Here is a 16,332-nt window from a genome sequence, read left to right as displayed (position 1 = left end):
AAAATGAGCTAACAAGGGGAAAACAGAAGAACGAGTAAGCATAAAGGCCCTAAGACAGGAAGGAAAATGCCTCCTGTATTCAAAGAGAAAGAGGGCCAAAGGCCAATGGTATCAGACCTTAAGGAAGCTTGCAAAGAAATGGAAGGGACAAACAATGCATAAATGCTTACAGCCTAGAGTCTACATATTATGTGTATGTACAGTGAGCTCTGTGAATAATAAACTACAAGTGTATAAGAATGGCAGAGGAACAAAGTTACAAGGCTATAGCAGTAGTTCTGGTTAGAGAAGATGGTGGCTTGGACAAGTCCAGTGGCAGTGGAATAAAAATGGACATATTTCAAATAGATTTGCTAGCTAATTAGATGGGAAAAAAGAAACCAAAGGTGATGGCCACATTTTTTTTAGCTTGAGTAGATGGACTGTGTAGCCATCTATTGAGCTAGGAAAGAATGGAGAAAGAATAGAGCTAAGTTAAGACTCCAAAGAGTGCAGTTTTGGATATATTAAATTTGTAAACTAAATGGAGACGTCAAAAAGACAGTTAAAAAATACAAGAGTATAATATGGGGAAGAGAGATGGACTGCAGATTTAACGTGAGATCATTTGTTGTACCATAAACTATGGTACCATAACCCAGATTACACAAATATTGCTTCAAAAGAAGGCAATGCATTATATTTTCATCAATTTTAAACATTCTAAAATACAATCTAAATATACCTGGTTTCTGTTTAGTTCTGTCCTTTCAATTTCCATTTACCTATGCTCCCAATCTACAAGCTCTCTCTCTCCTAGTTGATCATAATGCTCCTCAATCACGACTATCTATGTGATGAAGCCAGAACAATACTGCTAATAACGTCTGCATCATTTTACAATTTCAAAGCATTCAGCACTCATTATTTCACTGGATTGTAAGGATAATCTTGTGAGGCAGGAAAAAAAAAACAGTTTTATCAGAGCAAAAGTAAGAGTCTTTTACAAAGGCTACCCTGGTCATCATTAGATAGCTATTATTTACCAGAAGCAAAGAAACCACAATTCCAATTTAAGGACTCTATTTACTCTGCATTCACAGAACTTCAGAGCAGACCGACTAGATGAGTTCAGAAATTGTACATTTTTGCCTTGCTACTAAATATTCAGTACAGAAGTGCCTGGGTGGCTCAGTTGGTTAAGTGTCCCAACTCTTGATTTCAGCTCAGGTCATGATATCATGGTTCCTGAGTTCAAGCCCCTCATCAGGATCTGTGCTGACAGTGCAGAGCCTGCATGGGATTCTCTCTCTCCCAGCCCACTGTGCTCACTCTCTCTCTCTCAAAATAAACTTAAAAAAATAAACTGAGCCACTCCAGTGCCTCCACCATATCCTTTTAAAATAAATTAGTAAATTGTAAAAATAATAATAATAAAAGTAAAATAAATGTTCAGTACATGAAAGATAAGGCACACAGTAGGCACTAAAACATCTGCTAAGGCAATGAACATCTCTAGAACGCTAGCACTCAAGAATCCCAGAACCACTGGTGAGTCAGTGTTTTACAGTAAGTTGATAGTTTGTTCCCTCCTTTCACTTCCAATGAAGAAATATTTTCACTTATGTTCAAGTATAAATTAGATAATATCTAACATTTCAAGCCACTCAAAAGAAGATTGCTCTATCAATTCAAGATGGCATTATTTTGCAACAGGTCTTACTCACATGCCCGTAAAAACAATTTCTCCTTTTAAGTCCACATTTCCTATAAAAGATTTTAGAAAGCAAGAGATATCCGGATTTTAAAAATAAGGCAGAAAAGATCTATGCTAGCATCTGTATTTATCAACTACTGACTTAACATATACGGCAACAATAAATAAATCAGCAGTTTCGCAGAACTGCATTTTAAGAGGTATTTCAAACTGATTCAACGGGAAACAAAATCTTCTCAATAAATGGTACTGGAAAAAGACCAAACAAAACAAACAAAAAAGGTTTTGTTTTTTTGGGGGGCAATTGGACATCTACAGTATTTAAAAAAAAAAAAAAGAACCTCAACCCACTGCTCACACCACATGCAAAAAAAAAAAAAAAGGTTACAAGCTAACCTACAAAACTTCTAGAAGAAAGCAAGACAAAATCCTGCAATTATGGATTAAAGAAAGATTTCTAGGAGACTAGGAGAAATTATGTGCAAAACATGTATTGCACACACTTGTATCCAAAAATATATAAATGATTCTTACAATTCAACAAGACAATCTCACCTTTTCTAAACAGGCAAAAGATCTGAACGGACACCACCAAAAACATAAAAAGATGTTCAACATCATTATTAGGGAAATACAAATTAAAACCACAATGCAAGGGGCATCTACGTGGCTCAGTCAGTTGAGTATCCAACTCGATTTCCGCTGACATCGATTTCATGGTTCGTGACATGAAATCTTGAGTGCTGTCAGCACAGAACCTGCCTGGAATTCTCCCTCTCACTCTCTGCCCCTCGCCAGCTCACACTTGTGCTCTCTCAAAATAAATAAACTTAAAAAAAAAAAAAAACCCACAATGCTAATTCAAACAATGCACCAACTCCATGGATAAAATTAAAAGACTGACATCAAATACTGGCAAGAATGCAGAACTATGCACCATACTGCTGGTACAAATGCAAACGGTTTAGTGTCTGTAAAACACTTTGGTAGGTTTTCAGCAGAGTTAAATACACAAATTCATATGACCCTGCAATCACAGTGCTAGGTAATTTTCCCAAGAGAAATGAAAATAATTCTCCACAAAACAAAACAAAACTGGTATGCAAATGTTCACAGAAACTTTATTCACAAAAGCCAAATATGGGAAACAACCCAAATGCCTAGTAACCAGAGAATGAATAAACATTTGTGGTGTACACAATACCACTTAGCAATAAAAAAAAAAATGAATTATAATATATGCAATAACATGCATGAAAAAAGCTAGAAACAAAAGTATACACAATGTCTGATTCCTTTATATGACATTCCAGAATACACAAAAGACAAGAAAAACAGATTGGTGGTTTCCAGAGAACAGAGGTGAGGGAAGAGGACTGTCCATAAAGGACAATAAAGTAACTGAGGTGATGTAAATGCTCTACATTCTCACGTGGTAAGATTACACAAGTGATTTGAAAAAATATCCTCAAACTGTACGCTTAAAGAGTGAATTTACTGTATGTAAACTACACTTCAAAACACCTAGTTTAAAAATGCATTCACACTTCCATTAAAAAAAACTAACAGGCACACACACTTCTGTAAAGACAAACTATTAAAATGTTAATTTTTATTGTTAATAGTGCTTCCCCTATACTACTTTGACCCTATATTTATATTCTTTGCTCTGAGGAATTATAAATTAATCTCACAATTTCCCCTCTACATCAACAACCAAGGCCACCAATCCAAATTGGATACTGATTTTTACCTTCAATTTATGAGAGGAAAGCTGATAATTACTTTTCTTTTGATCATATCTACACATACCATGCCACTACACCATAAGACAGATTTAATGTTAGCTAACTGCCTACTCAACTGAAATGGCAGTAAATATTAGAAAAATAAATGAAACGTACCTTAATCACTGTATTATTAATCTACCCGACATACTTTTCTTCCCAAAAAGACACAAGTACTTAAGAAAACACTAATCCTAGGGCACCTGGGTGGCTCAGACCATTAAGGGTCTGTGAGATCAAGCCCTGTTTAGAGATCTGCACCGGTAGTATAGAGACTGCTTGCTTGGGAGTCTCTTTCCGTATCTCTCTGCCCCTTCCCCACTCTCTCATGTGCACACACGCTCTCTCTCAAAATAAATAAGTAAATTAAAAAAAAATTATTAAAAAAAAAACACTAGTCACTTTGTTTAAGAAGGGCAAATAGTGTTTGGAAATTTGTGAGAATGTTTTGGAAACATTTGTCTTCTAGAATTCTCACATCTGTACTACTACATATTAAAATTATTATAAACGTCTTTCTTCAGGTGTGTATTAATATGATATTATGTGAATAAAATTTTATTTCAGGATAGTAAAGGGGACTTTGATAAGTACTTGTTATAAAACATACATGGATCTGGGGCACCTGGGTGGCTCAATCGGTTAACTGTCTGACTCCTGATTTCTGCTCACATCAACATCTCACAGTTCATGAGTTTGAGCCCCACATCAGGCTCTCTGCTGTCAGCATGGAGCCCACTTCAGATCCTGTCTCCCTCTCTTTGCCCCTCCCCCACTCATGGGCACAAGCACTTGTGTTCTCGCTCTCTCAAAAATAAACATTAAAAAAAAAAAGATACACGGATCTTACTGGATCCTACACCGCTGGCTCTAGAACTGCGCTAACATGGCAGCTAACAGCCACATGCGATTGTTTAAACGTACATTAAAATTAAATAAAACTCAAAATTCAGTTCCTCATCTGCACTAGCCACACCTCAAATAATGACCTAGGTCTAGAGATTATCCTAACAAACAGCAAAGACATAGACTGCTTCCCTCATTTCACAAAGTTCTATTGGACAGCACTGCTCTAGAATAAGATCTACTTAGAACCCTAAGGAAATACAGATAAACGAAACTGAAATTCTGGCTGTCACTTAATGACAACCTTGGGTAAATTAACCTCAGAGTGGAAAGAGCAGTTATTTCACATTGTAACTGGGAAAAGCACTTTCTAATCTAAAATACTGTGAATACTAGTTACGAAGTGATCCAAAAGTAAAATACTCCCGAATGAGAATAGAGAATATACCCATGTGAAAGGTAGATTATAAACAAGTCACAACTGTATCTCATTAAGGAAAATAAAATTTAGTCACTGGCTTACGATAAAGTATCTTCCCAGTCCTGAAACAGTAGTATTTTTACTTTGCTCATTATTAACACCTTAAAAACTTAAACTATAAGCCCTCATAGTTGGAAGTCTCAGCTCTGGATATACAGAATGTGTAGGTTCAGAAATATCACTTACTGGCTATGTGACCTTGTGACTTCTATCTCTGTGCTTTCATTTTCTCATTTGTAAAATGAAAATAGGACCTTCCCACACACACCGTCCATGAGGATTACAGTTAATTCACTTCCAAGGCTTAGAACACTGCCTGGAACATGGTAAGCACTGATAAATAGTAGCTATCAAAATCTAGTCATCATGACCGGTGTGGATATCCAGAATATATGCCGAACTCCAACAATTCAAATTTGAAAACGGGTGAAGGACTTGAATACACATTTCTTCAAAGAAGAGATAAAATGGCCAATAAGCAAGGGCGCTTGGGTGGCTCAATGGGTTAAGCATCCAATCTTGGTTTCAGCACAGGTCATGATCTCACAGTTTGTGAGAATGAGCCCTGCCTCTGGCTACACACTACCACCATGGAGCCTCTTTGGGACTGTCCAACTCTCTCTGTCCCTCCCCACACACATGCTCTCTCTCAAAATAAACTTTTTAAAACACGGCCAACAAGTGGGGCGCCTGGGTGGCTCAGTCGGTTAAGCAGCCGACTTCGGCTCAGGTCATTATCTCATGGTCCGTGAGTTCGAGCCCCACGTCGGGCTCTGTGCTGACAGCTCAGAGCCTGGAGCCTGTTTCAGATTCTGTGTCTCCCTCTCTCTGACCCTCCCCCGTTCATGCTCTGTCTCTCTCTGTCTCAAAAATAAATAAACATTAAAAAAGAAAAAAAAACAAGAAAAAAAACGGCCAATAAGCAAATGAGAAGACATCAGTAATTATTAGGGAAATGCACATCAAAACCACAGATACATCACAACCACTAAGATGGCTATTATCAAAAACACAGAAAACAACAAATGTTGCAAAGAATATGGATAAACTGGAACCCATGTGCACGGCTGGTAGGAATAAAAAATGGTGCAATCACTATGGAAAACACTATGGGGGCTCCTCAAAGAATTAAAAATATAATTACCATACGAACCAGCAATTCCACTTCTGGGTATATATCCAAAAGGATTAAAATCAAAGATTTAAAAAAAAAAAATAGGGATTCAAACAATTATTTGTACACTCTCTTTCACAGCAGCATTATTCATGATTTCAGAAAGGCAGAAACAACTAAAGTGTCGATTTACAGATGATGGGTAAACAAAATTTGATACATACATACAATGGATTATTCTTTCGTCTTAAAAAGGAAGGAAATTGATTCTACCACATGCTACAATATGGATGAACCTCGAAGACATTACACAAAGTACAATAAAGCAATGACAAAACAACAAATATGCACAATTCCACAATTCATAGAAATACAAAGTAGAATGGTGATTGCCAGGGGCTACAGACAAGGAAAAATGCAAAGTTAATGTTTAATGGGTACAAAGAATATCAGTTTGGGAAGATGAAAAAAGTTCTGGAGATGAAGAATCCACAACAATGTGAAGGTACTCAATGCCACTTATACACTCAAAAATGGCTAAATTGGTAAACCTTATGTTTTTTTTTGCCAGGATTTAAAAAAAAAAAAAAAAGTTATCCCTCATTACAATGACTGGAAGATTAGTATGAAGGCGAGGGAAAAAAAAACCCCTTACTTCCAAATCTCATATCACGGCTAAAAAGTAGAAAGATTTAAGTCTCCTAAATTTAGAATATATTTTCTCTAAACTTGTAATAGCCCAACCTACCTATACTTAGCTAAGACTTTAGCTCCGACTTTGCCTAATTCCAATTAAGCCTACAACTAGTGGTTGTGAAATATTACCTCCTATTGTGGTTTTTAAGTATGCCCAGAAATTCTTTTGAAAAAAGATGAAGCCTAACTACCCTCCCTTGATTGAGGGCTAGACTTAATAACTTGCTTTTAACGAAAAGAATGTGGCAGAAGTGACTTCTGGAATGGGTCCTAAAAGGTACTGTGCTTTCTACCTATCTCTCTTCTCAGATGACTTGCTCTACAAACTGCAGCTGCCACATTTAAAGAAACTTAAGGAGGAAGGGCACTTGGCTGGCTCAGCTGGTGGAACACTGGACTTCTGATCTTGGGGTTGTGAGTTCGAGCCCCAAGTTGAGTGTAGAGATTATTATTTTTTTTAATTTTTTTTAACGTTTATTCATTTTTGAGACAGAGCATGAGTGGGGGAAGGTCATAGAGAGAGCGAGACAAAGAATCTGAAGCAGGCTGCAGGCTCTGAGCTGTCAGCACAGAGCCCGACACGGGGCTCGAACTCACGGACCGCGAGATCATGACCTGAGCCGAAGTTGGATGTCCAACCGACTGAGCCACCCAGGCACCCCTAGAGATTACTTTAAAAAAAAAAAAAAGAAAAAAGAAAAAAAGAAACCGTAGAAGACACTCAAAAGAGCTCCATGGAGATCCATGTACGGTAAGGAACTGAGTCCTCCAGGTAAGAGCCAGCATCAACCCGCCAGGCCAATGAGTACACCATCTTGGAAGAAGATCATTGAGCCCCAGTCAAGCCTTCAAATAACTGCAGCCCTGGTTACCATATTGATGTAAATTTTAGATTCGGACCTAGAGGGAGTCAGAATCACTCAGCTCAACTGTTGCCAAATTTCTCACCCAGAGAAATCATGTGAGATAGTAACAATTTTTATTTTTTAAAGCTCCTTCATTAAAATATTTACATTCACTGAAAAACCAACTAATTTCTTTTACTAATATGTATATGTATAGATAACTTTCTGACAATTTTCAGTTTAAGAATTTCTTAAAGGGTATTTGCAAGTTCTGAGTTTCAAAGGAAACACAACGTATTTAACTACAATTTTAAAACTTTCTTGCTAAAAAATAAGCCTGAAAAAAACTTTTATTTTTTTTTAATTTTTTTTTTTTAACGTTTATTTATTTTTGAGACAGAGAGACAGAGCGTGAACAGGGGAGGGGCAGAGAGAGAGGGAGACACAGAATCTGAAACAGGCTCCAGGCTCTGAGCGTTCAGCACAGAGCCCAACGCGAGGCTCGAACTCACGGACCCTGAGCCGAAGTCGGATGCTTAACCGACCGAGCCACCCAAGCGCCCCTGAAAAACACTTTCAAATACGGTTTCAAAAAATATAATCTGTAAAGTGAATTAAAGGGCAGAAAATAAAACACCAAAACACTACACTCACCAAAGCTGTGAACACAAAGATGACTCAAGAACAAGAAAAAGAATGGGATACCTTGTATAAAAAGATGCAGAAACTAGTAATTACTTGAAAAGACATAGAGCAAAAGCCTCTAACTATTCTGCTGGGTGTAGCAGCTAACAAAAAGGAGAAAAGCAAGCAGGTAAAACTGAAAATCAAACCACAAAAGGTTTATCAGTAATTCTAACATTCCATTTCTAATGAGAGTCCTGCTCAAAGCAATGGACCCGCTCCTGAGAAAAAATATTTAAGCACCCCCAAAATAATCAATTTTAGACAGTTCTCAAACCACAGTCTCCCACACCCACTTATGTAGCTGCCCCCCCCAAAAAAAAACTTTTTAGGAAATCCTGATATATAAAACATTTATAAAAGGGGAGAAGGGGACAATGAACAAATCTCTTTCCAACCTGCTCTTCCTAAATATGTCAAATCCATCACCTTAAAGGCTAGTGAGATAACAAAACAAAGAGCCCTACTTTAGGTAGACTTTTCTGGCCACGGAGAGACTATGGGAAAAAAGAGAATGGAACTAAAAGGCAAAGAGATGAGATACTACGGTTACCTTCTTATTCAAAGGCCAATCTAGGATAAAAAATGAAACTGCAGGGGCACCTGAGTGGCTCAGTGGGTTAAGCACCCAACTCTTGATGTCAGCTCAGCTCCTGGGTTGTAGGATAGAGAGAGACCCTCTACGTATGGAACTGGCTTGGGATTCTCTCCCGCTCTCTCTTGGCCCTCCCCTGCTGGCACTCTCTCCCTCTCTCAAAATAAACAAATAAACTTGAAAGAAGAAATAACTTCAGACTATGACAAATACTGATTTGACATGTAACACTCAGAATCTTAAAATATTGGAATTAGAATAAAACTTTATAGATTATGCTTCTCCATTAACAAAAAGCCTTCATATATTATTGTCATCAGTTTTATGAAAACACTAACACCAAAGAGATTAGGTAAATATACAAGGTCACATAGGCTCTTTTCTAAATTTTCCAATCCCTAAACCAAAAATCTCTTTTAACTCCCAGCCATTTCTCTTTTTCTACATCACTACCCTTACCTAGATCTAAATGGTTACCTTAACGTTTTTGTAAAAAATTAAACAGAAAAGGTGGTTAGGTCAAAGACAATTAGATGATCCTGCTTGGGTTTATGTTACTGGTTTTGTTTTTTCTTTTAAAGAGAGCGTGAGGGAGAGCGGCAGAAGGGGACAGAGAGAGAATCCCAAGCCCACTCCAACACTCAGCACTGAGCCCAACACAGGGCTCAATCCCATGACCCACCCTGGGATCATAACCTGAGGAGAAATCAAGAGTGGAACCCTCAACCAACTAAGTCACCCAGGGGCCCCTGGCCTGGAGTTTAGGTTCTATCCTCAATTGCTAATTTCACTTTCAGACTAGAGGTTCCCATCTTTATTCCTCTGTAACTCTCTAAATTTCATTTTTTTCTTTCTTCTGCTCACTCTTGTTCTTTCCCTATTATTTTCCATTCCTTTTATTTCCCTACTATTCTTCCCTTCATCAATTCTCAAGCGTCAGGAACTTTAAGCACAAAAATTCATGGACTAATCTCAGTTCAAAACCAGAGAAAAAGTACAACAAAGCTAAAATGAATTTAGCTTCATACCTGTACAAAGAGGCTATGGGTGTGTAAGACATGAACAAAACCTGAAACCACATTTTAATTTTTGGCTAACCAAAATTTTACCAGTTACTAACAAACAGCAATACGAACAATATTTTCTCTTCTACCTTTTAGCTTAATTCCAAATGCCACTAGTAGTCAATATTAACCAAAGAGAAGCAGTATAAGAAACAAAAATATCATGGATAATGCTCAAATTAGCATTTATAGTGTAGCACGGTGACTGAAAGTGTGGAGCCCTCCAGTCAGACCTGAGAGATTTGGCCCAGACTCCTACGTAACTTTGGTCCTAACCAAGTAATTTTCTCCAAGTTTCAGTATTTCTAAATCTTAATTTTCTTATCTATACCACTGTAACAGCACTTTCTTCACAGAATTATTCTAAGGTTAAGATATACTAGGTAAATATGTTTATTATACAGAATATGTGACACTATTATCATCTATAAGTATTACTAGATCATTTCTTATGTCTATAGTCTAGGCACAGATTTAAAAAAAACAAACAAACAATAGAGTAGGGGAGAAAAAGAGGCTCAAAAGAGGTACTAAGAGGGTAGGGGGAGCAGCCCAGCAATTGTTCCAATTAGTATTGCTATCTACTCAATGCCAAGAATATAATAAAATATTTATCAAGACGTTCAAGTAAGTAAATATGTCCTTGAACAACTGCTGTAAGCAAAGTTCACCAACGTCAGACCATTCAAAGATTAAAGTTAATTGTTAAAAACCCTGACTCTGGAGTTAGTTTTACCCTGACACCAAGGCTTTCAGGTTAACATCCATAGGAATAATTTAAAGGAAGATAATCACAAATAATGTTGTTCTTTTCCACGAAAAAAAAAATAATTACCAGTTCAGCTTTTTTTTTTTTTTAAGGTTTATTTTATTTTGAAAGAGAGAAAGCCCGCGTGCAAGCAGGAGAGGGGCAGAGAGACAGAAGAGAATCCCAAGCAGGCTCTGTGCTGTCAGCACGGAACCACCCTGGGGCTCAATCCCACAAACCCGAAGATCATGACCTGAGCCAAAATCAAGAGTGAGGTGCTAACCGACTGAGCATCCCAAGTGCCCTTCCAGTTCAACATTTTTTTTTTAATGTTTATGTAATTTTGAGAGGGAGACAGAGAGAGAGGTACAGAATCCAAAGCAGGCTCCAGGCTCTGAGCCGTCAGCACAGAGCCCGATGGAGGCCTGAACCCCAGAACTATGAGATCTCAACCTGTGCCGAAGTCAGCCACTTACCCAACTGAGCCATCCAGGCGCCCCGCAGTTCAACTTTTTAATCCCATTTAAGATATATATTCTTAGAAAAATTACTTGAAAAGTCATTAAATTGAGAAATGAATAAAATAGCAGGCAATCTGAAGTGAAAAGGTGTGGAGAATGGTCTTGCCACTTTTTTTACATAAATCAAGGTGGAAGCTCAATTAAAAGTACTACATAGCACTGACGGAGAAAACACAACTAACCCAGTCTATTTTAACAAAATTAATGAACTCTAATCTCAATTTTAGATCAGAAAATAAATGCTATATTTGGATACTTACATTCTTTTGGACTCTACTACCTCTTCTGCTCTAAGTGAGATAAAAGGATTCAAGAGCAAAGCAAAAAAGTTTTGAAATAACTGAAGTACTGACAAGTTGTAAGGCCATCTTGGCAAAATGTTCAAAATTACAATCTTTTATCTCAGAAAAGTAATTAAATGAAATAAACTCTAGTTTTATTATATTCACTAGTAGTAACTATCTAAAAAATGTATTTTAATAAATTTTTAAAGACACTCCTATGCCTAGAATAGACTGAGAAATTATACGGTAACAAAGTACTATTATTCAATTCTGAAAAATATAACAATTATTAAATCAGAATTCTCATTTGTCAGAAGATCTCTATTACAGCAATATTTCCAATTTTTTAAAAAAGCTTTGTTTATAAACATAAGCCAGCATAAACTTCCAAAAAGGAAATCAGTTATTTAAAAGAATTATGAACGATTATGAAATATCAGGTTTAAAAACCAAGCCCTATGTTATAATTTAAACTACCTAACTAAACTGTAACACAAAATTGCCTTTAGAAAGCAGTCTAAACTCACACTAAGAAAGTAAACTGGGGGTGCCTGGGTGGCTCAGTTGGTTAAGCATCCGACTTCAGCTCAGGTCATGATCTCATGGTTCACTGGTTTGAGCCCCAAGTCGGGCTCTGTGGTGACAGCTCAGAGCCTGGAACCTGCTTCAGATTCTGTCTCCCTCTCTCTCTCTCTCTCTCAAAAATAAATAAAGATTAAAAAAAATTAAAAAAAATAAACTGGCTGGAAAGACTCATGAAACATTTTTCCCGCCTTTTTAACAATCTATGAATCCATAAAAATTAAGATGAATACTGATCATAAGGATTTTTTTTTTTTTTTTTTTTTTTTTTTTTTACTTTTGGAGCACAAAAATGTAAAATGTGGACTGTTTGATCCGAAATATTCTTAAATCTTAACTCTTTCTTCATTTCAATTTACTTAACAGTACTTTACAAACTGTCCAGGAAACTAAGCCAAGCAGTATTATTCCAAGAAACAGAAAGTCTTCCAACATAGGATAAACTTGACGCATTAATTTACAAATGAACTCTTGATTTGCTCACCATTTAATACTTACAAATTCCAACAGGACTGCACAGGAAGGTGTTGGGTTTTTCTCTGTAATCTTTATGTTTTCCAGTTTGTTTTTTTATTTTGTATCCTCTGAAATAATATCCAAGTTCTTTGAAGATACTTAACCTATGACTATTTGACATAGAGTTACTTCAAGTCAGCTACCCATACTTCTGTCTTAAAGTTTTCATACGGCTATCTCCAGAATTAGCCAAGTTCCTTGGATTTAAGATTTTAAAGTCTTCTTTATTATTCCATGTACTTGTCACTGTTGTACTTATCCACTCCAGATGAAATATCCAATTTATGAGCCAAAAAGCAAAAACAAAAAGAAAATTTCACATCTGAAGAACATTCCTAAACATCAACACAAAGAGAGACACATAGCTATCTCAATACTACCATGCTGCTGGAAAACTGCAACATCTTAAATTTCCACGTAAATAAAAGATAAAAGGAAAAAAACTCTGTATTCTTTCAACGTCTTCATTTAGAAAAGCTGTCCCATTGTGACATGAAAATAGCTGAGGTCAAAAATTCCTAAAACTTTTAATAAAGGTAAAAATAAAATGCCATGAAACTTCAGCAGTACTTAAACAGTAATTTGAAACTGCCGAAACTACTTAGTACACAAATCAAACATATCTTACAGTTTTGGCTGAAGAACACTAACTACAGGAGAAGGGTGGGGGTGGGGGGAAGGGGCAAAAAAAAAAAAAATACCACCAGCTGAAATAATTTAACCAGTTATATAATCCGTTTGAACCAAAATACTGAAGAAATGACTGGGTCTCTTTAAGTAGCTTGCAGAACTGTTCACTACTATAAATTCACTTCAGAGATGATTCTTGCCACTTTTAATAAACTTCTGGGGCAAAATTATCCAAAGATATTGTAATCCCAAAATGGCCACTTCAAATATCCGGGGCCTTTTAACACAAAACCTAGAAGATGATCTTCACAAATGGGTAATTCAATCACCTGTAAAAGTTACAAAAAAAAAAAAAAATTACACACTGAATTTTAATTTTGAGCAAAAAATTAACCCCCATCTTGAAGAAGCCTACTTCTAGAGAGAAATTCACCTCTATCCAATTCTACTGGGATCTAAAAAAAGGCTCTGCCCAAGCAAGCGCCCAAAAACACTTTAATGTATTAAAAAGACTTTAGAATAAGAGAGGAAAAGGTGGGAGATGATGTTACAGAACACAAGGAGTGATTTCAACTGGGAAGGGGGTGCGGATATAATACAGGGGGATTATATAAACAAACCTTCCCCACACTTTGGGAGTAAAAATTAAAACTATGAAACTGCCACACAATCTTATAAAAGATCTTCCATATTTTCAATTCACGCTACCGAAGAAAAACGAACAGGCAGGTGTGGTGCCATGGGGCATTAGTAAATACAACTTAAGAGAATAAGGAATGTAAAAGGAAAGACGCGCCCTCCAAATTAGAATGTCTAAAAGAAAAGACACATTTCCCCATTAAGGGTAGAAAGTAGGTGGGTGAGAAACGGGATATGAACATTCCTTAAACTCGCCTGAGGGTGAGACTTCCCTGGCTTCTGAGGGCAACTGTGGGAGAAACGTGTCGGTCCCCATTTCCTTGAATTAAGAAAACAGGTTTCTCCCAACACTGAGGGGGTGGTAGGTACCCAACCCTTCTCGTAAATCACGTTAAGAGTGGTTCTCTCCAAAAACAGAATAGGTCCCTTCAGGCCCCACAGGACTCGGGGGGACATGGTAGCACTGGACTCAGTACATAGCTAGTGCCACAGACCCGGGAGAGGCGGAAAGCGGGCGCGCTACTGAAGAAAACAACCGAAGGCCACAACTCGGCCTCGACTCCCTCAGCTAAGAGGAGCAGTAGTGCCAAAGGAGGCGGGCGTGTGCGAGAGGCCGGAGGAAGGAAGACCGAGCACGGAGGGCGTCGGACCCGTTCTGAGCCTCCGCCAAACATCCCCCCAGCCACCAAGCCTCAACCACCCACCCCCTCGCCACAACCACCACCCCCGCCTCACAGGGGCCCAGTAAATATACAGAGGCCTCTCGGCGCCGTCTTTCCGTCTCCCTCCTTGCTCTCCTCCACCCCCCACACGGCGTCCGAGGGCAGCCTCACACCTCGCGCCGCCAACGCCGCTCCCGACCCCTCAAACCCCAACGCCGACACGGGCACCCCCTTCCTCCCCCAGACTCCAGCACGGAGCACGGAAGACGGTGTTACCTTCTGCCACACCAGAGGTGCCCCTGGCCTGGGGGTGCCGCTGCGTTCGATCCCGGGAGAAGGTTTTCGGTACTTTGAATAATCCCCTTTTGCCGCTTTTCCCTCCCCCACAACCAGTCTCAGTCCCAAAATGGCGCCGACCCGATCCGCAATGTTCTGGGTCAAGTCTCGCGAGATCGTGGAAGGTGGCGAGGCGGGGAAGGAACTAGACGGGTTGAAGAGAAGGGAGGGAAAAGGCGGGGCGAGGAGAAGGAGGAGGGAGAAAGGGTGTGGAAGAAGCGCTGCGAACGAACCTACTGGGCGGGGCAGCAGGAGGAGCGCCTCCACCAGAGAACCTTCTGGCCCAAGCAACCGCTCACGCCCCGGCCGAAGAAGCTCCGCCCTCTACGTGGGGCGGCTGGGGGGAGGGGAATGGGGCGTGGCTACGTCTGGGGGCGGGGCGTCGAGGAAGCCCCGGAGGTAGGGGCGCGTGGGGGGCGGTGGCTCCGCGCAGTGACGTCAAGAGCAGCTGGAGTCGGGGATTACCCCCTGCTGCTGACGTGAGGACGGTGAACAATCGGGAACGTTCGGTGGAAGGGGGAATTCCCCGCCGCTCCCAGAGGAGCCCCTCCTCCCGCCCCTCCCCCACCCGGGGCCGACCCGGAGGCTGTGATGGTGGGGCCACCGAGCGGGTGAGGGGAGAAGGCTGAGCGGGGAAGCGGCCGCACTAGCTGTAGTGGCGCGCGCAACGGCGTCTTCCCAGGCTGGACGCTCGGAGGAGCCGCGGCGCGCGCCCCTCGCCTGGTACCGCGCTCGGGCCTGGGCGGAAGGGAGATCACATGCTTGCCTGTACACAGCCCTGCGCGGGCGGAACGCTGGTGGTGCAGGCACAGGGCTAATTGGGCGCCCTGAAGCAATGGATCCATCATCGAATGCAAATATGAGTGTGTCAGACATAAACAATTTGTACCGGAGTCCAGTGGCTGAAGAAAGGGGACTAACTCGGTGGGTACTAAGCTCAGATTCTTAAAGGGTAAAAATGGCTACTAGATGTAATCGTGCTAATCATTTTTCCTTCTGCTAAATCTACATGAGGTGAGAATTATTTCAACACTGTCTCTGGCCGGCACACCCCACACAATTTTTTTTTAATGAATTTAATGGTATTCACAGTTATCTAATTGCGATACTTTCCCCCTTTGTAACAGGAGGCTTACTTTGAAACCTGTGAAGTTAGCTTTCTAAGAGGAATGAAAGTAATCACATGTGTTTAAGGGAAAATGTTAAGGGAGGTGTCTCAACCAGAGAAATTCCAGTAATTAAGTCCTTGGCTCTCCGCACTCCCCCAAGCCACAAAGCCTTCATACACAGTAACTTTATAGTCCTTTTATATGCATTATGGGATTTGTAGTTTAATGGACGGCTTCTAAAAGCTCCCTGAAAGAATGTTTGAATGTAAATTCAACAAAAATTTCACCTCCCAACCTTCTAGTTTAGTTTGCATCGGGGAAATAGACACTTTGGGCAATTAATACCTTAACGAGAGCAAAGAAAAGACAATTAACACATGCTGTATATCTTATCTGTGCCAGGCACTTTGTCTTTATACCAGCTTATGAAATGGGTGTTATTTGCCACGTTTTGCAGTTGAGGAAAACTGGTTCAGGTTAAGTAACGTTTAAGCTTG

General features: G+C 39.5%; 1 protein-coding gene across 3 annotated transcripts in view; it reads right to left on the bottom strand.

The window, feature by feature from the left end:
* GPBP1 (GC-rich promoter binding protein 1) overlaps positions 1-14,849 on the bottom strand; it is a 76,677-nt gene extending 61,828 nt beyond the window's left edge. Inside the window, exons 1-2 of one of the 3 annotated variants that reach the window (XM_047086787.1) lie at positions 14,667-14,849; positions 12,428-13,418 (exon numbers count right to left, since the gene is read on the bottom strand). The gene's annotated coding sequence lies outside the window, so the exon portion shown is untranslated. The remainder of the gene's footprint in view (positions 1-12,427; positions 13,419-14,666) is intronic. The other 2 variants (XM_047086780.1, XM_047086797.1) reach the window with 2 other exon arrangements.
* Between the last annotated feature and the right edge of the window lie 1,483 nt (positions 14,850-16,332).

The sequence above is a fragment of the Lynx rufus genome, unplaced genomic scaffold (genome assembly GCF_022079265.1).
Source record: "Lynx rufus isolate CCGP_SWC_20201006 ecotype Redwood Valley unplaced genomic scaffold, mLynRuf1.p SCAF_1, whole genome shotgun sequence".
Taxonomy (NCBI): Eukaryota; Metazoa; Chordata; class Mammalia; order Carnivora; family Felidae; genus Lynx; species Lynx rufus.
This window is presented reverse-complemented; position numbering and strand designations above follow the sequence as displayed.